Raw genomic sequence first — 25,757 nt, 5'->3', positions numbered from 1 at the left:
TTTTAATAGTGTATATGGCGTATCCTACTTAAATTCTAGAGTTTCGGGAAGTTTCCTTGACCTCACATTCGTAGTTTTAGTGACTTCTCATGAGAATTTCATTTCTTTGGCTACAGAAGCTTTATTAAAATTGTTTAAAGGCTGATGTTTTAGAAAAGAGTCCAACATAGCTCCTTCCACAGCTTGGAACGTTTAGCCGAAAAGAAAATGCAATTCAGGTTTTGATTTTGAACAATTTAGAGTTGAGTGAGCAAACTTAATTAAACATCTGCTAAGATCCTGTTCACTGCTGTCTCAGAAAATCTGGTGCCTGGTGTCCATGAGGTGTCAGTAAATCGATTACAGGTCCTCATTCCCGAGTAAAAGAGGATAATTTTTGGATAAGAAGATGATATACTTAGTGAAGAACTTCATATTTTGACCAATAAAGTCATAAATGGAAGGGCATTTAAGCCATCTGATATAACAATTGACACTAAGTTACCATACGTAGGCTAGGAGTCCTAAACAATCATTGGATGTGGTTAAATGTGTCCAACAATTACCTCTGTTAATATACATCTGAGGCTTTTAACTATTTTGCAATCTACAGTCCTCAGACGAACTTTATTAAAAAAAAATAGACAAGGTTATTTTTTCAAATGAGCCGAGGTTCTATTTGTGTGTCGTGTTCTGTACAACTGTAGCAATGTAATGGGGATGTAGCTCAGTGGTAGAGCGCATGCTTCGCATGTATGAGGCCCCGGGTTCAATCCCCGGCATCTCCAGGTGCAGTTAATTTTAATTTAGAAGAGTCGGCATGAGTGACTTTGTTTACATAGTTCCAATGAAGAATTTATTCACCAGAAGATGAATTGTATCGAGAAAAATATGTAGGCAAAAAGTGATGTTTTCAAAATATTCACAAACTCGGCTTTAGTCACAGCTTCTTTAAATAAGTAAAAATTTTACAATTTAGTAATTATCACACAACAATGTCAACATTAGTGTATCAATCCAAAGAAAAATCTTTAAGCTCCAAATCCTCTCTTGTCTTAAAAATCCTGTGTCTGGTTTCCTTCTGAGGACAGAGTCTGCATTAGATTTCCTTATTCCCAAAGAAAATAGCATAGCGTTGCCAACTTCTCTAAGTGGGGTTTTAATAGTGTATATGGCGTATCCTACTTAAATTCTAGAGTTTCGGGAAGTTTCCTTGACCTCACATTCGTAGTTTTAGTGACTTCTCATGAGAATTTCATTTCTTTGGCTACAGAAGCTTTATTAAAATTGTTTCAAGGCTGATGTTTTAGAAAAGAGTCCAACATAGCTCCTTCCACAGCTTGGAACGTTTAGCCGAAAAGAAAATGCAATTCAGGTTTTGATTTTGAACAATTTAGAGTTGAGTGAGCAAACTTAATTAAACATCTGCTAAGATCCTGTTCACTGCTGTCTCAGAAAATCTGGTGCCTGGTGTCCATGAGGTGTCAGTAAATCGATTATAGGTCCTCATTCCCCGAGTAAAAGAGGATAATTTTTGGATAAGAAGATGATATACTTAGTGAAGAACTTCATATTTTGACCAATAAAGTCATAAAAGGAAGGGCATTTAAGCCATCTGATATAACAATTGACACTAAGTCACCATACGTAGGCTAGGAGTCCTAAACAATCATTGGATGTGGTTAAATGTGTCCAACTATTACCTCTGTTAATATACATCTGAGGCTTTTAACTATTTTGCAATCTACAGTCCTCAGACGAACTTTATTTAAAAAAAAATAGACAAGGTTATTTTTTCGAATGAGCCGAGGTTCTATTTGTGTGTCGTGTTCTGTACAACTGTAGCAATGTAATGGGGATGTAGCTCACTGGTAGAGCGCATGCTTCGCATGTATGAGGCCCCGGGTTCAATCCCCGGCATCTCCAGGTGCAGTTAATTTTAATTTAGAAGAGTCGGCATGAGTGACTTTGTTTACATAGTTCCAATGAAGAATTTATTCACCAGAAGATGAATTGTATCGAGAAAAATATGTAGGCAAAAAGTGATGTTTTCAAAATATTCACAAACTCGGCTTTACTCACAGCTTCTTTAAATAAGTCAAAATTTTACAATTTAGTAATTATCACACAACAATGTCAACATTAGTGTATCAATCCAAAGAAAAATCTTAATCTTAAAAATCCTGTGTCTGGTTTCCTTCTGAGGACAGAGTCTGCATTAGATTTCCTTATTCCCAAAGAAAATAGCATAGCGTTGCCAACTTCTCTAAGTGGGGTTTTAATAGTGTATATGGCGTATCCTACTTAAATTCTAGAGTTTCGGGAAGTTTCCTTGACCTCACATTCGTAGTTTTAGTGACTTCTCATGAGAATTTCATTTCTTTGGCTACAGAAGCTTTATTAAAATTGTTTCAAGGCTGATGTTTTAGAAAAGAGTCCAACATAGCTCTTCCACAGCTTGGAACGTTTAGCCGAAAAGAAAATGCAATTCAGGTTTTGATTTTGAACAATTTAGAGCTGAGTGAGCAAACTTAATTAAACATCTGCTAAGATCCTGTTCACTGCTGTCTCAGAAAATCTGGTGCCTGGTGTCCATGAGGTGTCAGTAAATCGATTATAGGTCCTCATTCCCCGAGTAAAAGAGGATAATTTTTGGATAAGAAGATGATATACTTAGTGAAGAACTTCATATTTTGACCAATAAAGTCATAAATGGAAGGGCATTTAAGCCATCTGATATAACAATTGACACTAAGTTACCATACGTAGGCTAGGAGTCCTAAACAATCATTGGATGTGGTTAAATGTGTCCAACTATTACCTCTGTTAATATACATCTGAGGCTTTTAACTATTTTGCAATCTACAGTCCTCAGACGAACTTTATTAAAAAAAAATAGACAAGGTTATTTTTTCGAATGAGCCGAGGTTCTATTTGTGTGTCGTGTTCTGTACAACTGTAGCAATGTAATGGGGATGTAGCTCAGTGGTAGAGCGCATGCTTCGCATGTATGAGGCCCTGGGTTCAATCCCCGGCATCTCCAGGTGCAGTTAATTTTAATTTAGAAGAGTCGGCATGAGTGACTTTGTTTACATAGTTCCAATGAAGAATTTATTCACCAGAAGATGAATTGTATCGAGAAAAATATGTAGGCAAAAAGTGATGTTTTCAAAATATTCACAAACTCGGCTTTACTCACAGCTTCTTTAAATAAGTCAAAATTTTACAATTTAGTAATTATCACACAACAATGTCAACATTAGTGTATCAATCCAAAGAAAAATCTTTAAGCTCCAAATCCTCTCTTGTCTTAAAAATCCTGTGTCTGGTTTCCTTCTGAGGACAGAGTCTGCATTAGATTTCCTTATTCCCAAAGAAAATAGCATAGCGTTGCCAACTTCTCTAAGTGGGGTTTTAATAGTGTATATGGCGTATCCTACTTAAATTCTAGAGTTTCGGGAAGTTTCCTTGACCTCACATTCGTAGTTTTAGTGACTTCTCATGAGAATTTCATTTCTTTGGCTACAGAAGCTTTATTAAAATTGTTTCAAGGCTGATGTTTTAGAAAAGAGTCCAACATAGCTCCTTCCACAGCTTGGAACGTTTAGCCGAAAAGAAAATGCAATTCAGGTTTTGATTTTGAACAATTTAGAGTTGAGTGAGCAAACTTAATTAAACATCTGCTAAGATCCTGTTCACTGCTGTCTCAGAAAATCTGGTGCCTGGTGTCCATGAGGTGTCAGTAAATCGATTACAGGTCCTCATTCCCGAGTAAAAGAGGATAATTTTTGGATAAGAAGATGATATACTTAGTGAAGAACTTCATATTTTGACCAATAAAGTCATAAATGGAAGGGCATTTAAGCCATCTGATATAACAATTGACACTAAGTTACCATACGTAGGCTAGGAGTCCTAAACAATCATTGGATGTGGTTAAATGTGTCCAACTATTACCTCTGTTAATATACATCTGAGGCTTTTAACTATTTTGCAATCTACAGTCCTCAGACGAACTTTATTAAAAAAAAATAGACAAGGTTATTTTTTCGAATGAGCCGAGGTTCTATTTGTGTGTCGTGTTCTGTACAACTGTAGCAATATAATGGGGATGTAGCTCAGTGGTAGAGCGCATGCTTCGCATGTTTGAGGCCCCGGGTTCAATCCCCGGCATCTCCAGGGGATGCCGGGGATTAATTTTAATTTAGAAGAGTCGGCATGAGTGACTTTGTTTACATAGTTCCAATGAAGAATTTATTCACCAGAAGATGAATTGTATCGAGAAAAATATGTAGGCAAAAAGTGATGTTTTCAAAATATTCACAAACTCGGCTTTAGTCACAGCTTCTTTAAATAAGTCAAAATTTTACAATTTAGTAATTATCACACAACAATGTCAACATTAGTGTATCAATCCAAAGAAAAATCTTTAAGCTCCAAATCCTCTCTTGTCTTAAAAATCCTGTGTCTGGTTTCCTTCTGAGGACAGAGTCTGCATTAGATTTCCTTATTCCCAAAGAAAATAGCATAGCGTTGCCAACTTCTCTAAGTGGGGTTTTAATAGTGTATATGGCGTATCCTACTTAAATTCTAGAGTTTCGGGAAGTTTCCTTGACCTCACATTCGTAGTTTTAGTGACTTCTCATGAGAATTTCATTTCTTTGGCTACAGAAGCTTTATTAAAATTGTTTCAAGGCTGATGTTTTAGAAAAGAGTCCAACATAGCTCCTTCCACAGCTTGGAACGTTTAGCCGAAAAGAAAATGCAATTCAGGTTTTGATTTTGAACAATTTAGAGTTGAGTGAGCAAACTTAATTAAACATCTGCTAAGATCCTGTTCACTGCTGTCTCAGAAAATCTGGTGCCTGGTGTCCATGAGGTGTCAGTAAATCGATTACAGGTCCTCATTCCCGAGTAAAAGAGGATAATTTTTGGATAAGAAGATGATATACTTAGTGAAGAACTTCATATTTTGACCAATAAAGTCATAAAAGGAAGGGCATTTAAGCCATCTGATATAACAATTGACACTAAGTCACCATACGTAGGCTAGGAGTCCTAAACAATCATTGGATGTGGTTAAATGTGTCCAACTATTACCTCTGTTAATATACATCTGAGGCTTTTAACTATTTTGCAATCTACAGTCCTCAGACGAACTTTATTTAAAAAAAAATAGACAAGGTTATTTTTTCGAATGAGCCGAGGTTCTATTTGTGTGTCGTGTTCTGTACAACTGTAGCAATGTAATGGGGATGTAGCTCACTGGTAGAGCGCATGCTTCGCATGTATGAGGCCCCGGGTTCAATCCCCGGCATCTCCAGGTGCAGTTAATTTTAATTTAGAAGAGTCGGCATGAGTGACTTTGTTTACATAGTTCCAATGAAGAATTTATTCACCAGAAGATGAATTGTATCGAGAAAAATATGTAGGCAAAAAGTGATGTTTTCAAAATATTCACAAACTCGGCTTTACTCACAGCTTCTTTAAATAAGTCAAAATTTTACAATTTAGTAATTATCACACAACAATGTCAACATTAGTGTATCAATCCAAAGAAAAATCTTAATCTTAAAAATCCTGTGTCTGGTTTCCTTCTGAGGACAGAGTCTGCATTAGATTTCCTTATTCCCAAAGAAAATAGCATAGCGTTGCCAACTTCTCTAAGTGGGGTTTTAATAGTGTATATGGCGTATCCTACTTAAATTCTAGAGTTTCGGGAAGTTTCCTTGACCTCACATTCGTAGTTTTAGTGACTTCTCATGAGAATTTCATTTCTTTGGCTACAGAAGCTTTATTAAAATTGTTTCAAGGCTGATGTTTTAGAAAAGAGTCCAACATAGCTCTTCCACAGCTTGGAACGTTTAGCCGAAAAGAAAATGCAATTCAGGTTTTGATTTTGAACAATTTAGAGCTGAGTGAGCAAACTTAATTAAACATCTGCTAAGATCCTGTTCACTGCTGTCTCAGAAAATCTGGTGCCTGGTGTCCATGAGGTGTCAGTAAATCGATTATAGGTCCTCATTCCCCGAGTAAAAGAGGATAATTTTTGGATAAGAAGATGATATACTTAGTGAAGAACTTCATATTTTGACCAATAAAGTCATAAATGGAAGGGCATTTAAGCCATCTGATATAACAATTGACACTAAGTTACCATACGTAGGCTAGGAGTCCTAAACAATCATTGGATGTGGTTAAATGTGTCCAACTATTACCTCTGTTAATATACATCTGAGGCTTTTAACTATTTTGCAATCTACAGTCCTCAGACGAACTTTATTAAAAAAAAATAGACAAGGTTATTTTTTCGAATGAGCCGAGGTTCTATTTGTGTGTCGTGTTCTGTACAACTGTAGCAATGTAATGGGGATGTAGCTCAGTGGTAGAGCGCATGCTTCGCATGTATGAGGCCCTGGGTTCAATCCCCGGCATCTCCAGGTGCAGTTAATTTTAATTTAGAAGAGTCGGCATGAGTGACTTTGTTTACATAGTTCCAATGAAGAATTTATTCACCAGAAGATGAATTGTATCGAGAAAAATATGTAGGCAAAAAGTGATGTTTTCAAAATATTCACAAACTCGGCTTTACTCACAGCTTCTTTAAATAAGTCAAAATTTTACAATTTAGTAATTATCACACAACAATGTCAACATTAGTGTATCAATCCAAAGAAAAATCTTTAAGCTCCAAATCCTCTCTTGTCTTAAAAATCCTGTGTCTGGTTTCCTTCTGAGGACAGAGTCTGCATTAGATTTCCTTATTCCCAAAGAAAATAGCATAGCGTTGCCAACTTCTCTAAGTGGGGTTTTAATAGTGTATATGGCGTATCCTACTTAAATTCTAGAGTTTCGGGAAGTTTCCTTGACCTCACATTCGTAGTTTTAGTGACTTCTCATGAGAATTTCATTTCTTTGGCTACAGAAGCTTTATTAAAATTGTTTCAAGGCTGATGTTTTAGAAAAGAGTCCAACATAGCTCCTTCCACAGCTTGGAACGTTTAGCCGAAAAGAAAATGCAATTCAGGTTTTGATTTTGAACAATTTAGAGTTGAGTGAGCAAACTTAATTAAACATCTGCTAAGATCCTGTTCACTGCTGTCTCAGAAAATCTGGTGCCTGGTGTCCATGAGGTGTCAGTAAATCGATTACAGGTCCTCATTCCCGAGTAAAAGAGGATAATTTTTGGATAAGAAGATGATATACTTAGTGAAGAACTTCATATTTTGACCAATAAAGTCATAAATGGAAGGGCATTTAAGCCATCTGATATAACAATTGACACTAAGTTACCATACGTAGGCTAGGAGTCCTAAACAATCATTGGATGTGGTTAAATGTGTCCAACTATTACCTCTGTTAATATACATCTGAGGCTTTTAACTATTTTGCAATCTACAGTCCTCAGACGAACTTTATTAAAAAAAAATAGACAAGGTTATTTTTTCGAATGAGCCGAGGTTCTATTTGTGTGTCGTGTTCTGTACAACTGTAGCAATGTAATGGGGATGTAGCTCAGTGGTAGAGCGCATGCTTCGCATGTATGAGGCCCCGGGTTCAATCCCCGGCATCTCCAGGTGCAGTTAATTTTAATTTAGAAGAGTCGGCATGAGTGACTTTGTTTACATAGTTCCAATGAAGAATTTATTCACCAGAAGATGAATTGTATCGAGAAAAATATGTAGGCAAAAAGTGATGTTTTCAAAATATTCACAAACTCGGCTTTACTCACAGCTTCTTTAAATAAGTCAAAATTTTACAATTTAGTAATTATCACACAACAATGTCAACATTATTGTATCAATCCAAAGAAAAATCTTTAAGCTCCAAATCCTCTCTTGTCTTAAAAATCCTGTGTCTGGTTTCCTTCTGAGGACAGAGTCTGCATTAGATTTCCTTATTCCCAAAGAAAATAGCATAGCGTTGCCAACTTCTCTAAGTGGGGTTTTAATAGTGTATATGGCGTATCCTACTTAAATTCTAGAGTTTCGGGAAGTTTCCTTGACCTCACATTCGTAGTTTTAGTGACTTCTCATGAGAATTTCATTTCTTTGGCTACAGAAGCTTTATTAAAATTGTTTCAAGGCTGATGTTTTAGAAAAGAGTCCAACATAGCTCCTTCCACAGCTTGGAACGTTTAGCCAAAAAGAAAATGCAATTCAGGTTTTGATTTTGAACAATTTAGAGTTGAGTGAGCAAACTTAATTAAACATCTGCTAAGATCCTGTTCACTGCTGTCTCAGAAAATCTGGTGCCTGGTGTCCATGAGGTGTCAGTAAATCGATTATAGGTCCTCATTCCCCGAGTAAAAGAGGATAATTTTTGGATAAGAAGATGATATACTTAGTGAAGAACTTCATATTTTGACCAATAAAGTCATAAATGGAAGGGCATTTAAGCCATCTGATATAACAATTGACACTAAGTTACCATACGTAGGCTAGGAGTCCTAAACAATCATTGGATGTGGTTAAATGTGTCCAACTATTACCTCTGTTAATATACATCTGAGGCTTTTAACTATCCAGGTGCAGTTAATTTTAATTTAGAAGAGTCGGCATGAGTGACTTTGTTTACATAGTTCCAATGAAGAATTTATTCACCAGAAGATGAATTGTATCGAGAAAAATATGTAGGCAAAAAGTGATTTTTTCAAAATATTCACAAACTCGGCTTTACTCACAGCTTCTTTAAATAAGTAAAAATTTTACAATTTAGTAATTATCACACAACAATGTCAACATTAGTGTATCAATCCAAAGAAAAATCTTTAAGCTCCAAATCCTCTCTTGTCTTAAACATCCTGTGTCTGGTTTCCTTCTGAGGACAGAGTCTGCATTAGATTTCCTTATTCCCAAAGAAAATAGCATAGCGTTGCCAACTTCTCTAAGTGGGGTTTTAATAGTGTATATGGCGTATCCTACTTAAATTCTAGAGTTTCGGGAAGTTTCCTTGACCTCACATTCGTAGTTTTAGTGACTTCTCATGAGAATTTCATTTCTTTGGCTACAGAAGCTTTATTAAAATTGTTTAAAGGCTGATGTTTTAGAAAAGAGTCCAACATAGCTCCTTCCACAGCTTGGAACGTTTAGCCGAAAAGAAAATGCAATTCAGGTTTTGATTTTGAACAATTTAGAGTTGAGTGAGCAAACTTAATTAAACATCTGCTAAGATCCTGTTCACTGCTGTCTCAGAAAATCTGGTGCCTGGTGTCCATGAGGTGTCAGTAAATCGATTACAGGTCCTCATTCCCGAGTAAAAGAGGATAATTTTTGGATAAGAAGATGATATACTTAGTGAAGAACTTCATATTTTGACCAATAAAGTCATAAATGGAAGGGCATTTAAGCCATCTGATATAACAATTGACACTAAGTTACCATACGTAGGCTAGGAGTCCTAAACAATCATTGGATGTGGTTAAATGTGTCCAACAATTACCTCTGTTAATATACATCTGAGGCTTTTAACTATTTTGCAATCTACAGTCCTCAGACGAACTTTATTAAAAAAAAATAGACAAGGTTATTTTTTCAAATGAGCCGAGGTTCTATTTGTGTGTCGTGTTCTGTACAACTGTAGCAATGTAATGGGGATGTAGCTCAGTGGTAGAGCGCATGCTTCGCATGTATGAGGCCCCGGGTTCAATCCCCGGCATCTCCAGGTGCAGTTAATTTTAATTTAGAAGAGTCGGCATGAGTGACTTTGTTTACATAGTTCCAATGAAGAATTTATTCACCAGAAGATGAATTGTATCGAGAAAAATATGTAGGCAAAAAGTGATGTTTTCAAAATATTCACAAACTCGGCTTTAGTCACAGCTTCTTTAAATAAGTAAAAATTTTACAATTTAGTAATTATCACACAACAATGTCAACATTAGTGTATCAATCCAAAGAAAAATCTTTAAGCTCCAAATCCTCTCTTGTCTTAAAAATCCTGTGTCTGGTTTCCTTCTGAGGACAGAGTCTGCATTAGATTTCCTTATTCCCAAAGAAAATAGCATAGCGTTGCCAACTTCTCTAAGTGGGGTTTTAATAGTGTATATGGCGTATCCTACTTAAATTCTAGAGTTTCGGGAAGTTTCCTTGACCTCACATTCGTAGTTTTAGTGACTTCTCATGAGAATTTCATTTCTTTGGCTACAGAAGCTTTATTAAAATTGTTTCAAGGCTGATGTTTTAGAAAAGAGTCCAACATAGCTCCTTCCACAGCTTGGAACGTTTAGCCGAAAAGAAAATGCAATTCAGGTTTTGATTTTGAACAATTTAGAGTTGAGTGAGCAAACTTAATTAAACATCTGCTAAGATCCTGTTCACTGCTGTCTCAGAAAATCTGGTGCCTGGTGTCCATGAGGTGTCAGTAAATCGATTATAGGTCCTCATTCCCCGAGTAAAAGAGGATAATTTTTGGATAAGAAGATGATATACTTAGTGAAGAACTTCATATTTTGACCAATAAAGTCATAAAAGGAAGGGCATTTAAGCCATCTGATATAACAATTGACACTAAGTCACCATACGTAGGCTAGGAGTCCTAAACAATCATTGGATGTGGTTAAATGTGTCCAACTATTACCTCTGTTAATATACATCTGAGGCTTTTAACTATTTTGCAATCTACAGTCCTCAGACGAACTTTATTTAAAAAAAAATAGACAAGGTTATTTTTTCGAATGAGCCGAGGTTCTATTTGTGTGTCGTGTTCTGTACAACTGTAGCAATGTAATGGGGATGTAGCTCACTGGTAGAGCGCATGCTTCGCATGTATGAGGCCCCGGGTTCAATCCCCGGCATCTCCAGGTGCAGTTAATTTTAATTTAGAAGAGTCGGCATGAGTGACTTTGTTTACATAGTTCCAATGAAGAATTTATTCACCAGAAGATGAATTGTATCGAGAAAAATATGTAGGCAAAAAGTGATGTTTTCAAAATATTCACAAACTCGGCTTTACTCACAGCTTCTTTAAATAAGTCAAAATTTTACAATTTAGTAATTATCACACAACAATGTCAACATTAGTGTATCAATCCAAAGAAAAATCTTTAAGCTCCAAATCCTCTCTTGTCTTAAAAATCCTGTGTCTGGTTTCCTTCTGAGGACAGAGTCTGCATTAGATTTCCTTATTCCCAAAGAAAATAGCATAGCGTTGCCAACTTCTCTAAGTGGGGTTTTAATAGTGTATATGGCGTATCCTACTTAAATTCTAGAGTTTCGGGAAGTTTCCTTGACCTCACATTCGTAGTTTTAGTGACTTCTCATGAGAATTTCATTTCTTTGGCTACAGAAGCTTTATTAAAATTGTTTCAAGGCTGATGTTTTAGAAAAGAGTCCAACATAGCTCCTTCCACAGCTTGGAACGTTTAGCCGAAAAGAAAATGCAATTCAGGTTTTGATTTTGAACAATTTAGAGTTGAGTGAGCAAACTTAATTAAACATCTGCTAAGATCCTGTTCACTGCTGTCTCAGAAAATCTGGTGCCTGGTGTCCATGAGGTGTCAGTAAATCGATTATAGTTCCTCATTCCCCGAGTAAAAGAGGATAATTTTTGGATAAGAAGATGATATACTTAGTGAAGAACTTCATATTTTGACCAATAAAGTCATAAATGGAAGGGCATTTAAGCCATCTGATATAACAATTGACACTAAGTTACCATACGTAGGCTAGGAGTCCTAAACAATCATTGGATGTGGTTAAATGTGTCCAACTATTACCTCTGTTAATATACATCTGAGGCTTTTAACTATCCAGGTGCAGTTAATTTTAATTTAGAAGAGTCGGCATGAGTGACTTTGTTTACATAGTTCCAATGAAGAATTTATTCACCAGAAGATGAAGAAGTTACCATACGTAGGCTAGGAGTCCTAAACAATCATTGGATGTGGTTAAATGTGTCCAACTATTACCTCTGTTAATATACATCTGAGGCTTTTAACTATTTTGCAATCTACAGTCCTCAGACGAACTTTATTAAAAAAAAAATAGACAAGGTTATTTTTTCGAATGAGCCGAGGTTCTATTTGTGTGTCGTGTTCTGTACAACTGTAGCAATGTAATGGGGATGTAGCTCAGTGGTAGAGCGCATGCTTCGCATGTATGAGTCCCTGGGTTCAATCCCCGGCAGTTAATTTTAATTTAGAAGAGTCGGCATGAGTGACTTTGTTTACATAGTTCCAATGAAGAATTTATTCACCAGAAGATGAATTGTATCGAGAAAAATATGTAGGCAAAAAGTGATGTTTTCAAAATATTCACAAACTCGGCTTTAGTCACAGCTTCTTTAAATAAGTCAAAATTTTACAATTTAGTAATTATCACACAACAATGTCAACATTAGTGTATCAATCCAAAGAAAAATCTTTAAGCTCCAAATCCTCTCTTGTCTTAAAAATCCTGTGTCTGGTTTCCTTCTGAGGACAGAGTCTGCATTAGATTTCCTTATTCCCAAAGAAAATAGCATAGCGTTGCCAACTTCTCTAAGTGGGGTTTTAATAGTGTATATGGCGTATCCTACTTAAATTCTAGAGTTTCGGGAAGTTTCCTTGACCTCACATTCGTAGTTTTAGTGACTTCTCATGAGAATTTCATTTCTTTGGCTACAGAAGCTTTATTAAAATTGTTTCAAGGCTGATGTTTTAGAAAAGAGTCCAACATAGCTCCTTCCACAGCTTGGAACGTTTAGCCGAAAAGAAAATGCAATTCAGGTTTTGATTTTGAACAATTTAGAGTTGAGTGAGCAAACTTAATTAAACATCTGCTAAGATCCTGTTCACTGCTGTCTCAGAAAATCTGGTGCCTGGTGTCCATGAGGTGTCAGTAAATCGATTATAGGTCCTCATTCCCCGAGTAAAAGAGGATAATTTTTGGATAAGAAGATGATATACTTAGTGAAGAACTTCATATTTTGACCAATAAAGTCATAAATGGAAGGGCATTTAAGCCATCTGATATAACAATTGACACTAAGTTACCATACGTAGGCTAGGAGTCCTAAACAATCATTGGATGTGGTTAAATGTGTCCAACTATTACCTCTGTTAATATACATCTGAGGCTTTTAACTATTTTGCAATCTACAGTCCTCAGACGAACTTTATTAAAAAAAAATAGACAAGGTTATTTTTTCGAATGAGCCGAGGTTCTATTTGTGTGTCGTGTTCTGTACAACTGTAGCAATGTAATGGGGATGTAGCTCAGTGGTAGAGCACATGCTTCGCATGTATGAGGCCCCGGGTTCAATCCCCGGCATCTCCAGGTGCAGTTAATTTTAATTTAGAAGAGTCGGCATGAGTGACTTTGTTTACATAGTTCCAATGAAGAATTTATTCACCAGAAGATGAATTGTATCGAGAAAAATATGTAGGCAAAAAGTGATGTTTTCAAAATATTCACAAACTCGGCTTTAGTCACAGCTTCTTTAAATAAGTCAAAATTTTACAATTTAGTAATTATCACACAACAATGTCAACATTAGTGTATCAATCCAAAGAAAAATCTTTAAGCTCCAAATCCTCTCTTGTCTTAAAAATCCTGTGTCTGGTTTCCTTCTGAGGACAGAGTCTGCATTAGATTTCCTTATTCCCAAAGAAAATAGCATAGCGTTGCCAACTTCTCTAAGTGGGGTTTTAATAGTGTATATGGCGTATCCTACTTAAATTCTAGAGTTTCGGGAAGTTTCCTTGACCTCACATTCGTAGTTTTAGTGACTTCTCATGAGAATTTCATTTCTTTGGCTACAGAAGCTTTATTAAAATTGTTTCAAGGCTGATGTTTTAGAAAAGAGTCCAACATAGCTCCTTCCACAGCTTGGAACGTTTAGCCGAAAAGAAAATGCAATTCAGGTTTTGATTTTGAACAATTTAGAGTTGAGTGAGCAAACTTAATTAAACATCTGCTAAGATCCTGTTCACTGCTGTCTCAGAAAATCTGGTGCCTGGTGTCCATGAGGTGTCAGTAAATCGATTATAGGTCCTCATTCCCCGAGTAAAAGAGGATAATTTTTGGATAAGAAGATGATATACTTAGTGAAGAACTTCATATTTTGACCAATAAAGTCATAAATGGAAGGGCATTTAAGCCATCTGATATAACAATTGACACTAAGTTACCATACGTAGGCTAGGAGTCCTAAACAATCATTGGATGTGGTTAAATGTGTCCAACTATTACCTCTGTTAATATACATCTGAGGCTTTTAACTATTTTGCAATCTACAGTCCTCAGACGAACTTTATTAAAAAAAAATAGACAAGGTTATTTTTTCGAATGAGCCGAGGTTCTATTTGTGTGTCGTGTTCTGTACAACTGTAGCAATGTAATGGGGATGTAGCTCAGTGGTAGAGCACATGCTTCGCATGTATGAGGCCCCGGGTTCAATCCCCGGCATCTCCAGGTGCAGTTAATTTTAATTTAGAAGAGTCGGCATGAGTGACTTTGTTTACATAGTTCCAATGAAGAATTTATTCACCAGAAGATGAATTGTATCGAGAAAAATATGTAGGCAAAAAGTGATGTTTTCAAAATATTCACAAACTCGGCTTTACTCACAGCTTCTTTAAATAAGTCAAAATTTTACAATTTAGTAATTATCACACAACAATGTCAACATTAGTGTATCAATCCAAAGAAAAATCTTTAAGCTCCAAATCCTCTCTTGTCTTAAAAATCCTGTGTCTGGTTTCCTTCTGAGGACAGAGTCTGCATTAGATTTCCTTATTCCCAAAGAAAATAGCATAGCGTTGCCAACTTCTCTAAGTGGGGTTTTAATAGTGTATATGGCGTATCCTACTTAAATTCTAGAGTTTCGGGAAGTTTCCTTGACCTCACATTCGTAGTTTTAGTGACTTCTCATGAGAATTTCATTTCTTTGGCTACAGAAGCTTTATTAAAATTGTTTCAAGGCTGATGTTTTAGAAAAGAGTCCAACATAGCTCCTTCCACAGCTTGGAACGTTTAGCCGAAAAGAAAATGCAATTCAGGTTTTGATTTTGAACAATTTAGAGTTGAGTGAGCAAACTTAATTAAACATCTGCTAAGATCCTGTTCACTGCTGTCTCAGAAAATCTGGTGCCTGGTGTCCATGAGGTGTCAGTAAATCGATTATAGGTCCTCATTCCCCGAGTAAAAGAGGATAATTTTTGGATAAGAAGATGATATACTTAGTGAAGAACTTCATATTTTGACCAATAAAGTCATAAATGGAAGGGCATTTAAGCCATCTGATATAACAATTGACACTAAGTTACCATACGTAGGCTAGGAGTCCTAAACAATCATTGGATGTGGTTAAATGTGTCCAACTATTACCTCTGTTAATATACATCTGAGGCTTTTAACTATTTTGCAATCTACAGTCCTCAGACAAACTTTATTAAAAAAAAATAGACAATGTTATTTTTTCGAATGAGCCGAGGTTCTATTTGTGTGTCGTGTTCTGTACAACTGTAGCAATGTAATGGGGATGTAGCTCAGTCGTAGAGCGCATGCTTCGCATGTATGAGGCCCCGGGTTCAATCCCCGGCATCTCCAGGTGCAGTTAATTTTAATTTAGAAGAGTCGGCATGAGTGACTTTGTTTACATAGTTCCAATGAAGAATTAATTCACCACAAGATGAATTGTATCGAGAAAAATATGTAGGCAAAAAGTGATGTTTTCAAAATATTCACAAACTCGGCTTTACTCACAGCTTCTTTAAATAAGTCAAAATTTTACAATTTAGTAATTATCACACAACAATGTCAACATTAGTGTATCAATCCAAAGAAAAATCTTTAAGCTCCAAATCCTCTCTTGTCTTAAAAATCCTGTGTCTGGTTTCCTTCTGAGGACAGAGTCTGCATTAGATTTCCTTATTCCCAAAGAAAATAGCATAGCGTTGCCAACTTCTCTAAGTGGGGTTTTAATAGTGTATATGGCGTATCCTACTTAAATTCTAGAGTTTCGGGAAGTTTCCTTGACCTCACATTCGTAGTTTTAGTGACTTCTCATGAGAATTTCATTTCTTTGGCTACAGAAGCTTTATTAAAATTGTTTCAAGGCTGATGTTTTAGAAAAGAGTCCAACATAGCTCCTTCCACAGCTTGGAACGTTAAGCCGAAAAGAAAATGCAATTCAGGTTTTGATTTTGAACAATTTAGAGTTGAGTGAGCAAACTTAATTAAACATCTGCTAAGATCCTGTTCACTGCTGTCTCAGAAAATCTGGTGCCTGGTGTCCATGAGGTGTCAGTAAATCGATTATAGTTCCTCATTCCCCGAGTAAAAGAGGATAATTTTTGGATAAGAAGATGATATACTTAGTGAAGAACTTCATATTTTGACCAATAAAGTCATAAAAGGAAGGGCATTTAAGCCATCTGATATAACAATTGACACTAAGTCACCATACGTAGGCTAGGAGTCCTAAACAATCATTGGATGTGGTTAAATGTGTCCAACTATTACCTCTGTTAATATACATCTGAGGCTTTTAACTATTTTGCAATCTACAGTCCTCAGACGAACTTTATTTAAAAAAAAATAGACAAGGTTATTTTTTCGAATGAGCCGAGGTTCTATTTGTGTGTCGTGTTCTGTACAACTGTAGCAATGTAATGGGGATGTAGCTCAGTGGTAGAGCGCATGCTTCGCATGTATGAGGCCCCGGGTTCAATCCCCGGCATCTCCAGGTGCAGTTAATTTTAATTTAGAAGAGTCGGCATGAGTGACTTTGTTTACATAGTTCCAATGAAGAATTTATTCACCAGAAGATGAATTGTATCGAGAAAAATATGTAGGCAAAAAGTGATGTTTTCAAAATATTCACAAACTCGGCTTTACTCACAGCTTCTTTAAATAAGTCAAAATTTTACAATTTAGTAATTATCACACAACAATGTCAACATTAGTGTATCAATCCAAAGAAAAATCTTTAAGCTCCAAATCCTCTCTTGTCTTAAAAATCCTGTGTCTGGTTTCCTTCTGAGGACAGAGTCTGCATTAGATTTCCTTATTCCCAAAGAAAATAGCATAGCGTTGCCAACTTCTCTAAGTGGGGTTTTAATAGTGTATATGGCGTATCCTACTTAAATTCTAGAGTTTCGGGAAGTTTCCTTGACCTCACATTCGTAGTTTTAGTGACTTCTCATGAGAATTTCATTTCTTTGGCTACAGAAGCTTTATTAAAATTGTTTCAAGGCTGATGTTTTAGAAAAGAGTCCAACATAGCTCCTTCCACAGCTTGGAACGTTTAGCCAAAAAGAAAATGCAATTCAGGTTTTGATTTTGAACAATTTAGAGTTGAGTGAGCAAACTTAATTAAACATCTGCTAAGATCCTGTTCACTGCTGTCTCAGAAAATCTGGTGCCTGGTGTCCATGAGGTGTCAGTAAATCGATTATAGGTCCTCATTCCCCGAGTAAAAGAGGATAATTTTTGGATAAGAAGATGATATACTTAGTGAAGAACTTCATATTTTGACCAATAAAGTCATAAATGGAAGGGCATTTAAGCCATCTGATATAACAATTGACACTAAGTTACCATACGTAGGCTAGGAGTCCTAAACAATCATTGGATGTGGTTAAATGTGTCCAACTATTACCTCTGTTAATATAAATCTGAGGCTTTTAACTATTTTGCAATCTACAGTCCTCAGACGAACTTTATTAAAAAAAAATAGACAAGGTTATTTTTTCGAATGAGCCGAGGTTCTATTTGTGTGTCGTGTTCTGTACAACTGTAGCAATGTAATGGGGATGTAGCTCAGTGGTAGAGCGCATGCTTCACATGTTTGAGGCCCCGGGTTCAATCCCCGGCATCTCCAGGGGATGCCGGGGATTAATTTTAATTTAGAAGAGTCGGCATGAGTGACTTTGTTTACATAGTTCCAATGAAGAATTTATTCACCAGAAGATGAATTGTATCGAGAAAAATATGTAGGCAAAAAGTGATGTTTTCAAAATATTCACAAACTCGGCTTTAGTCACAGCTTCTTTAAATAAGTCAAAATTTTACAATTTAGTAATTATCACACAACAATGTCAACATTAGTGTATCAATCCAAAGAAAAATCTTTAAGCTCCAAATCCTCTCTTGTCTTAAAAATCCTGTGTCTGGTTTCCTTCTGAGGACAGAGTCTGCATTAGATTTCCTTATTCCCAAAGAAAATAGCATAGCGTTGCCAACTTCTCTAAGTGGGGTTTTAATAGTGTATATGGCGTATCCTACTTAAATTCTAGAGTTTCGGGAAGTTTCCTTGACCTCACATTCGTAGTTTTAGTGACTTCTCATGAGAATTTCATTTCTTTGGCTACAGAAGCTTTATTAAAATTGTTTCAAGGCTGATGTTTTAGAAAAGAGTCCAACATAGCTCTTCCACAGCTTGGAACGTTTAGCCGAAAAGAAAATGCAATTCAGGTTTTGATTTTGAACAATTTAGAGCTGAGTGAGCAAACTTAATTAAACATCTGCTAAGATCCTGTTCACTGCTGTCTCAGAAAATCTGGTGCCTGGTGTCCATGAGGTGTCAGTAAATCGATTATAGGTCCTCATTCCCCGAGTAAAAGAGGATAATTTTTGGATAAGAAGATGATATACTTAGTGAAGAACTTCATATTTTGACCAATAAAGTCATAAATGGAAGGGCATTTAAGCCATCTGATATAACAATTGACACTAAGTTACCATACGTAGGCTAGGAGTCCTAAACAATCATTGGATGTGGTTAAATGTGTCCAACTATTACCTCTGTTAATATACATCTGAGGCTTTTAACTATTTTGCAATCTACAGTCCTCAGACGAACTTTATTAAAAAAAAATAGACAAGGTTATTTTTTCGAATGAGCCGAGGTTCTATTTGTGTGTCGTGTTCTGTACAACTGTAGCAATGTAATGGGGATGTAGCTCAGTGGTAGAGCGCATGCTTCGCATGTATGAGGCCCCGGGTTCAATCCCCGGCATCTCCAGGTGCAGTTAATTTTAATTTAGAAGAGTCGGCATGAGTGACTTTGTTTACATAGTTCCAATGAAGAATTTATTCACCAGAAGATGAATTGTATCGAGAAAAATATGTAGGCAAAAAGTGATGTTTTCAAAATATTCACAAACTCGGCTTTACTCACAGCTTCTTTAAATAAGTCAAAATTTTACAATTTAGTAATTATCACACAACAATGTCAACATTAGTGTATCAATCCAAAGAAAAATCTTTAAGCTCCAAATCCTCTCTTGTCTTAAAAATCCTGTGTCTGGTTTCCTTCTGAGGACAGAGTCTGCATTAGATTTCCTTATTCCCAAAGAAAATAGCATAGCGTTGCCAACTTCTCTAAGTGGGGTTTTAATAATGTATATGGCGTATCCTACTTAAATTCTAGAGTTTCGGGAAGTTTCCTTGACCTCACATTCGTAGTTTTAGTGACTTCTCATGAGAATTTCATTTCTTTGGCTACAGAAGCTTTATTAAAATTGTTTCAAGGCTGATGTTTTAGAAAAGAGTCCAACATAGCTCCTTCCACAGCTTGGAACGTTTAGCCGAAAAGAAAATGCAATTCAGGTTTTGATTTTGAACAATTTAGAGTTGAGTGAGCAAACTTAATTAAACATCTGCTAAGATCCTGTTCACTGCTGTCTCAGAAAATCTGGTGCCTGGTGTCCATGAGGTGTCAGTAAATCGATTATAGGTCCTCATTCCCCGAGTAAAAGAGGATAATTTTTGGATAAGAAGATGATATACTTAGTGAAGAACTTCATATTTTGACCAATAAAGTCATAAAAGGAAGGGCATTTAAGCCATCTGATATAACAATTGACACTAAGTCACCATACGTAGGCTAGGAGTCCTAAACAATCATTGGATGTGGTTAAATGTGTCCAACTATTACCTCTGTTAATATACATCTGAGGCTTTTAACTATTTTGCAATCTACAGTCCTCAGACGAACTTTATTTAAAAAAAAATAGACAAGGTTATTTTTTCGAATGAGCCGAGGTTCTATTTGTGTGTCGTGTTCTGTACAACTGTAGCAATGTAATGGGGATGTAGCTCACTGGTAGAGCGCATGCTTCGCATGTATGAGGCCCCGGGTTCAATCCCCGGCATCTCCAGGTGCAGTTAATTTTAATTTAGAAGAGTCGGCATGAGTGACTTTGTTTACATAGTTCCAATGAAGAATTTATTCACCAGAAGATGAATTGTATCGAGAAAAATATGTAGGCAAAAAGTGATGTTTTCAAAATATTCACAAACTCGGCTTTACTCACAGCTTCTTTAAATAAGTCAAAATTTTACAATTTAGTAATTATCACACAACAATGTCAACATTAGTGTATCAATCCAAAGAAAAATCTTTAAGCTCCAAATCCTCTCTTGTCTTAAAAATCCTGTGTCTGGTTTCCTTCTGAGGACAGAGTCTGCATTAGATTTCCTTATAACCAAAGAAAATAGCATAGCGTTGCCAACTTCTCTAAGTGGGGTTTTAATAGTGTATATGGCGTATCCTACTTAAATTCTAGAGTTTCGGGAAGTTTCCTTGACCTCACATTCGTAGTTTTAGTGACTTCTCATGAGAATTTCATTTCTTTGGCTACAGAAGCTTTATTAAAATTGTTTCAAGGCTGATGTTTTAGAAAAGAGTCCAACATAGCTCCTTCCACAGCTTGGAACGTTTAGCCAAAAAGAAAATGCAATTCAGGTTTTGATTTTGAACAATTTAGAGTTGAGTGAGCAAACTTAATTAAACATCTGCTAAGATCCTGTTCACTGCTGTCTCAGAAAATCTGGTGCCTGGTGTCCATGAGGTGTCAGTAAATCGATTATAGGTCCTCATTCCCCGAGTAAAAGAGGATAATTTTTGGATAAGAAGATGATATACTTAGTGAAGAACTTCATATTTTGACCAATAAAGTCATAAATGGAAGGGCATTTAAGCCATCTGATATAACAATTGACACTAAGTTACCATACGTAGGCTAGGAGTCCTAAACAATCATTGGATGTGGTTAAATGTGTCCAACTATTACCTCTGTTAATATACATCTGAGGCTTTTAACTATTTTGCAATCTACAGTCCTCAGACGAACTTTATTAAAAAAAAATAGACAAGGTTATTTTTTCGAATGAGCCGAGGTTCTATTTGTGTGTCGTGTTCTGTACAACTGTAGCAATGTAATGGGGATGTAGCTCAGTGGTAGAGCGCATGCTTCACATGTTTGAGGCCCCGGGTTCAATCCCCGGCATGAGGGGATGCCGGGGATTAATTTTAATTTAGAAGAGTCGGCATGAGTGACTTTGTTTACATAGTTCCAATGAAGAATTTATTCACCAGAAGATGAATTGTATCGAGAAAAATATGTAGGCAAAAAGTGATGTTTTCAAAATATTCACAAACTCGGCTTTAGTCACAGCTTCTTTAAATAAGTCAAAATTTTACAATTTAGTAATTATCACACAACAATGTCAACATTAGTGTATCAATCCAAAGAAAAATCTTTAAGCTCCAAATCCTCTCTTGTCTTAAAAATCCTGTGTCTGGTTTCCTTCTGAGGACAGAGTCTGCATTAGATTTCCTTATTCCCAAAGAAAATAGCATAGCGTTGCCAACTTCTCTAAGTGGGGTTTTAATAGTGTATATGGCGTATCCTACTTAAATTCTAGAGTTTCGGGAAGTTTCCTTGACCTCACATTCGTAGTTTTAGTGACTTCTCATGAGAATTTCATTTCTTTGGCTACAGAAGCTTTATTAAAATTGTTTCAAGGCTGATGTTTTAGAAAAGAGTCCAACATAGCTCTTCCACAGCTTGGAACGTTTAGCCGAAAAGAAAATGCAATTCAGGTTTTGATTTTGAACAATTTAGAGCTGAGTGAGCAAACTTAATTAAACATCTGCTAAGATCCTGTTCACTGCTGTCTCAGAAAATCTGGTGCCTGGTGTCCATGAGGTGTCAGTAAATCGATTATAGGTCCTCATTCCCCGAGTAAAAGAGGATAATTTTTGGATAAGAAGATGATATACTTAGTGAAGAACTTCATATTTTGACCAATAAAGTCATAAATGGAAGGGCATTTAAGCCATCTGATATAACAATTGACACTAAGTTACCATACGTAGGCTAGGAGTCCTAAACAATCATTGGATGTGGTTAAATGTGTCCAACTATTACCTCTGTTAATATACATCTGAGGCTTTTAACTATTTTGCAATCTACAGTCCTCAGACGAACTTTATTAAAAAAAAATAGACAAGGTTATTTTTTCGAATGAGCCGAGGTTCTATTTGTGTGTCGTGTTCTGTACAACTGTAGCAATGTAATGGGGATGTAGCTCAGTGGTAGAGCGCATGCTTCGCATGTATGAGGCCCCGGGTTCAATCCCCGGCATCTCCAGGTGCAGTTAATTTTAATTTAGACGAGTCGGCATGAGTGACTTTGTTTACATAGTTCCAATGAAGAATTTATTCACCAGAAGATGAATTGTATCGAGAAAAATATGTAGGCAAAAAGTGATGTTTTCAAAATATTCACAAACTCGGCTTTACTCACAGCTTCTTTAAATAAGTCAAAATTTTACAATTTAGTAATTATCACACAACAATGTCAACATTAGTGTATCAATCCAAAGAAAAATCTTTAAGCTCCAAATCCTCTCTTGTCTTAAAAATCCTGTGTCTGGTTTCCTTCTGAGGACAGAGTCTGCATTAGATTTCCTTATTCCCAAAGAAAATAGCATAGCGTTGCCAACTTCTCTAAGTGGGGTTTTAATAATGTATATGGCGTATCCTACTTAAATTCTAGAGTTTCGGGAAGTTTCCTTGACCTCACATTCGTAGTTTTAGTGACTTCTCATGAGAATTTCATTTCTTTGGCTACAGAAGCTTTATTAAAATTGTTTCAAGGCTGATGTTTTAGAAAAGAGTCCAACATAGCTCCTTCCACAGCTTGGAACGTTTAGCCGAAAAGAAAATGCAATTCAGGTTTTGATTTTGAACAATTTAGAGTTGAGTGAGCAAACTTAATTAAACATCTGCTAAGATCCTGTTCACTGCTGTCTCAGAAAATCTGGTGCCTGGTGTCCATGAGGTGTCAGTAAATCGATTATAGGTCCTCATTCCCCGAGTAAAAGAGGATAATTTTTGGATAAGAAGATGATATACTTAGTGAAGAACTTCATATTTTGACCAATAAAGTCATAAATGGAAGGGCATTTAAGCCATCTGATATAACAATTGACACTAAGTTACCATACGTAGGCTAGGAGTCCTAAACAATCATTGGATGTGGTTAAATGTGTCCAACTATTACCTCTGTTAATATACATCTGAGGCTTTTAACTATTTTGCAATCTACAGTCCTCAGACGAACTTTATTAAAAAAAAATAGACAAGGTTATTTTTTCGAATGAGCCGAGGTTCTATTTGTGTGTCGTGTTCTGTACAACTGTAGCAATGTAATGGGGATGTAGCTCAGTGGTAGAGCGCATGCTTCGCATGTATGAGGCCCCGGGTTCAATCCCCGGCATCTCCAGGTGCAGTTAATTTTAATTTAGAAGAGTCGGCATGAGTGACTTTGTTTACATAGTTCCAATGAAGAATTTATTCACCAGAAGATGAATTGTATCGAGAAAAATATGTAGGCAAAAAGTGATGTTTTCAAAATATTCACAAACTCGGCTTTACTCACAGCTTCTTTAAATAAGTCAAAATTTTACAATTTAGTAATTATCACACAACAATGTCAACATTAGTGTATCAATCCAAAGAAAAATCTTTAAGCTCCAAATCCTCTCTTGTCTTAAAAATCCTGTGTCTGGTTTCCTTCTGAGGACAGAGTCTGCATTAGATTTCCTTATTCCCAAAGAAAATAGCATAGCGTTGCCAACTTCTCTAAGTGGGGTTTTAATAGTGTATATGGCGTATCCTACTTAAATTCTAGAGTTTCGGGAAGTTTCCTTGACCTCACATTCGTAGTTTTAGTGACTTCTCATGAGAATTTCATTTCTTTGGCTACAGAAGCTTTATTAAAATTGTTTCAAGGCTGATGTTTTAGAAAAGAGTCCAACATAGCTCCTTCCACAGCTTGGAACGTTTAGCCGAAAAGAAAATGCAATTCAGGTTTTGATTTTGAACAATTTAGAGTTGAGTGAGCAAACTTAATTAAACATCTGCTAAGATCCTGTTCACTGCTGTCTCAGAAAATCTGGTGCCTGGTGTCCATGAGGTGTCAGTAAATCGATTATAGGTCCTCATTCCCCGAGTAAAAGAGGATAATTTTTGGATAAGAAGATGATATACTTAGTGAAGAACTTCATATTTTGACCAATAAAGTCATAAATGGAAGGGCATTTAAGCCATCTGATATAACAATTGACACTAAGTTACCATACGTAGGCTAGGAGTCCTAAACAATCATTGGATGTGGTTAAATGTGTCCAACTATTACCTCTGTTAATATACATCTGAGGCTTTTAACTATTTTGCAATCTACAGTCCTCAGACGAACTTTATTAAAAAAAAATAGACAAGGTTATTTTTTCGAATGAGCCGAGGTTCTATTTGTGTGTCGTGTTCTGTACAACTGTAGCAATGTAATGGGGATGTAGCTCAGTGGTAGAGCGCATGCTTCGCATGTATGAGTCCCTGGGTTCAATCCCCGGCAGTTAATTTTAATTTAGAAGAGTCGGCATGAGTGACTTTGTTTACATAGTTCCAATGAAGAATTTATTCACCAGAAGATGAATTGTATCGAGAAAAATATGTAGGCAAAAAGTGATGTTTTCAAAATATTCACAAACTCGGCTTTAGTCACAGCTTCTTTAAATAAGTCAAAATTTTACAATTTAGTAATTATCACACAACAATGTCAACATTAGTGTATCAATCCAAAGAAAAATCTTTAAGCTCCAAATCCTCTCTTGTCTTAAAAATCCTGTGTCTGGTTTCCTTCTGAGGACAGAGTCTGCATTAGATTTCCTTATTCCCAAAGAAAATAGCATAGCGTTGCCAACTTCTCTAAGTGGGGTTTTAATAGTGTATATGGCGTATCCTACTTAAATTCTAGAGTTTCGGGAAGTTTCCTTGACCTCACATTCGTAGTTTTAGTGACTTCTCATGAGAATTTCATTTCTTTGGCTACAGAAGCTTTATTAAAATTGTTTCAAGGCTGATGTTTTAGAAAAGAGTCCAACATAGCTCCTTCCACAGCTTGGAACGTTTAGCCGAAAAGAAAATGCAATTCAGGTTTTGATTTTGAACAATTTAGAGTTGAGTGAGCAAACTTAATTAAACATCTGCTAAGATCCTGTTCACTGCTGTCTCAGAAAATCTGGTGCCTGGTGTCCATGAGGTGTCAGTAAATCGATTATAGGTCCTCATTCCCCGAGTAAAAGAGGATAATTTTTGGATAAGAAGATGATATACTTAGTGAAGAACTTCATATTTTGACCAATAAAGTCATAAATGGAAGGGCATTTAAGCCATCTGATATAACAATTGACACTAAGTTACCATACGTAGGCTAGGAGTCCTAAACAATCATTGGATGTGGTTAAATGTGTCCAACTATTACCTCTGTTAATATACATCTGAGGCTTTTAACTATTTTGCAATCTACAGTCCTCAGACGAACTTTATTAAAAAAAAATAGACAAGGTTATTTTTTCGAATGAGCCGAGGTTCTATTTGTGTGTCGTGTTCTGTACAACTGTAGCAATGTAATGGGGATGTAGCTCAGTGGTAGAGCGCATGCTTCGCATGTATGAGTCCCTGGGTTCAATCCCCGGCAGTTAATTTTAATTTAGAAGAGT

General features: G+C 36.2%; 18 non-coding genes across 18 annotated transcripts; all 18 read left to right on the top strand.

Moving 5' to 3' along the window:
- Nucleotides 1-695: 695 nt before the first annotated feature.
- On the top strand, nt 696-767 carry TRNAA-CGC (transfer RNA alanine (anticodon CGC)). Its single transcript has one exon. It is a non-coding gene; the product is annotated as a tRNA-Ala (tRNA).
- A 1,066-nt stretch (nt 768-1,833) lies between these two features.
- TRNAA-CGC (transfer RNA alanine (anticodon CGC)) lies at nt 1,834-1,905 on the top strand. The gene has a single exon. It is a non-coding gene; the product is annotated as a tRNA-Ala (tRNA).
- Nucleotides 1,906-2,950: 1,045 nt separating this feature from the next.
- TRNAA-CGC (transfer RNA alanine (anticodon CGC)) lies at nt 2,951-3,022 on the top strand. Its single transcript has one exon. It is a non-coding gene; the product is annotated as a tRNA-Ala (tRNA).
- Nucleotides 3,023-4,086: 1,064 nt separating this feature from the next.
- Nucleotides 4,087-4,158, top strand: TRNAA-CGC (transfer RNA alanine (anticodon CGC)). The gene has a single exon. It is a non-coding gene; the product is annotated as a tRNA-Ala (tRNA).
- Nucleotides 4,159-5,230: 1,072 nt separating this feature from the next.
- TRNAA-CGC (transfer RNA alanine (anticodon CGC)) lies at nt 5,231-5,302 on the top strand. Its single transcript has one exon. It is a non-coding gene; the product is annotated as a tRNA-Ala (tRNA).
- Nucleotides 5,303-6,347: 1,045 nt separating this feature from the next.
- On the top strand, nt 6,348-6,419 carry TRNAA-CGC (transfer RNA alanine (anticodon CGC)). Its single transcript has one exon. It is a non-coding gene; the product is annotated as a tRNA-Ala (tRNA).
- A 1,064-nt stretch (nt 6,420-7,483) lies between these two features.
- On the top strand, nt 7,484-7,555 carry TRNAA-CGC (transfer RNA alanine (anticodon CGC)). The gene has a single exon. It is a non-coding gene; the product is annotated as a tRNA-Ala (tRNA).
- Nucleotides 7,556-9,570: 2,015 nt separating this feature from the next.
- On the top strand, nt 9,571-9,642 carry TRNAA-CGC (transfer RNA alanine (anticodon CGC)). The gene has a single exon. It is a non-coding gene; the product is annotated as a tRNA-Ala (tRNA).
- Nucleotides 9,643-10,708: 1,066 nt separating this feature from the next.
- Nucleotides 10,709-10,780, top strand: TRNAA-CGC (transfer RNA alanine (anticodon CGC)). Its single transcript has one exon. It is a non-coding gene; the product is annotated as a tRNA-Ala (tRNA).
- Nucleotides 10,781-13,163: 2,383 nt separating this feature from the next.
- Nucleotides 13,164-13,235, top strand: TRNAA-CGC (transfer RNA alanine (anticodon CGC)). The gene has a single exon. It is a non-coding gene; the product is annotated as a tRNA-Ala (tRNA).
- Nucleotides 13,236-14,300: 1,065 nt separating this feature from the next.
- TRNAA-CGC (transfer RNA alanine (anticodon CGC)) lies at nt 14,301-14,372 on the top strand. The gene has a single exon. It is a non-coding gene; the product is annotated as a tRNA-Ala (tRNA).
- Nucleotides 14,373-15,437: 1,065 nt separating this feature from the next.
- TRNAA-CGC (transfer RNA alanine (anticodon CGC)) lies at nt 15,438-15,509 on the top strand. Its single transcript has one exon. It is a non-coding gene; the product is annotated as a tRNA-Ala (tRNA).
- Nucleotides 15,510-16,575: 1,066 nt separating this feature from the next.
- Nucleotides 16,576-16,647, top strand: TRNAA-CGC (transfer RNA alanine (anticodon CGC)). Its single transcript has one exon. It is a non-coding gene; the product is annotated as a tRNA-Ala (tRNA).
- Nucleotides 16,648-17,712: 1,065 nt separating this feature from the next.
- Nucleotides 17,713-17,784, top strand: TRNAV-CAC (transfer RNA valine (anticodon CAC)). Its single transcript has one exon. It is a non-coding gene; the product is annotated as a tRNA-Val (tRNA).
- A 1,071-nt stretch (nt 17,785-18,855) lies between these two features.
- Nucleotides 18,856-18,927, top strand: TRNAA-CGC (transfer RNA alanine (anticodon CGC)). Its single transcript has one exon. It is a non-coding gene; the product is annotated as a tRNA-Ala (tRNA).
- Nucleotides 18,928-19,993: 1,066 nt separating this feature from the next.
- Nucleotides 19,994-20,065, top strand: TRNAA-CGC (transfer RNA alanine (anticodon CGC)). Its single transcript has one exon. It is a non-coding gene; the product is annotated as a tRNA-Ala (tRNA).
- Nucleotides 20,066-22,270: 2,205 nt separating this feature from the next.
- TRNAA-CGC (transfer RNA alanine (anticodon CGC)) lies at nt 22,271-22,342 on the top strand. Its single transcript has one exon. It is a non-coding gene; the product is annotated as a tRNA-Ala (tRNA).
- A 1,065-nt stretch (nt 22,343-23,407) lies between these two features.
- On the top strand, nt 23,408-23,479 carry TRNAA-CGC (transfer RNA alanine (anticodon CGC)). Its single transcript has one exon. It is a non-coding gene; the product is annotated as a tRNA-Ala (tRNA).
- Nucleotides 23,480-25,757: the final 2,278 nt, after the last annotated feature.

The sequence above is a fragment of the Pelobates fuscus genome, chromosome 12 (assembly GCF_036172605.1).
Source record: "Pelobates fuscus isolate aPelFus1 chromosome 12, aPelFus1.pri, whole genome shotgun sequence".
Classification (NCBI taxonomy): Eukaryota; Metazoa; Chordata; class Amphibia; order Anura; family Pelobatidae; genus Pelobates; species Pelobates fuscus.
The sequence above is the reverse complement of the archived record's forward strand: the minus strand, read 5'-3'. Positions and strand labels throughout refer to the sequence as shown.